Source organism: Dendrobium catenatum, unplaced genomic scaffold (assembly GCF_001605985.2).
Source record: "Dendrobium catenatum unplaced genomic scaffold, ASM160598v2 fragScaff_scaffold_716, whole genome shotgun sequence".
NCBI classification, from domain to species: domain Eukaryota; kingdom Viridiplantae; phylum Streptophyta; class Magnoliopsida; order Asparagales; family Orchidaceae; genus Dendrobium; species Dendrobium catenatum.
The window spans coordinates 797,155-797,515 of record NW_021319178.1 but is presented as its reverse complement, the minus strand read 5'-3'; positions in this window follow the sequence as shown (position 1 = coordinate 797,515).

Sequence of the window (361 nt, the reverse complement as noted above, 5' to 3'; positions counted from 1 at the left end):
AACCAGTAAAAATCATATGCCACATGCGAAAATCAATTGATTGCAAAAAAATAAACATGAAAATATTCCAAAATCAAATGTAATATTTTTAAACAAAGGTTGTCTGTTGATTGAATAACCTTCCGCAATATTATGATTTAAAAAATTAACAATGGATCGAAATTCAAAAGCTTTTAAAAACTAGATTTTGTGAACACTGCTCTGATACCACTTGAAAGTGCTGTGATAGCACTAGAATGTTCGTTAGGGATGTTAGGCCCTTCTGAACTAGCCCAAGGCTAATTAAGAGAGAGGTGAATTGGTAAAAAATATTTTTCAATCAAAACACAAATCAAAACCAATATCACCACAATAAAAACCA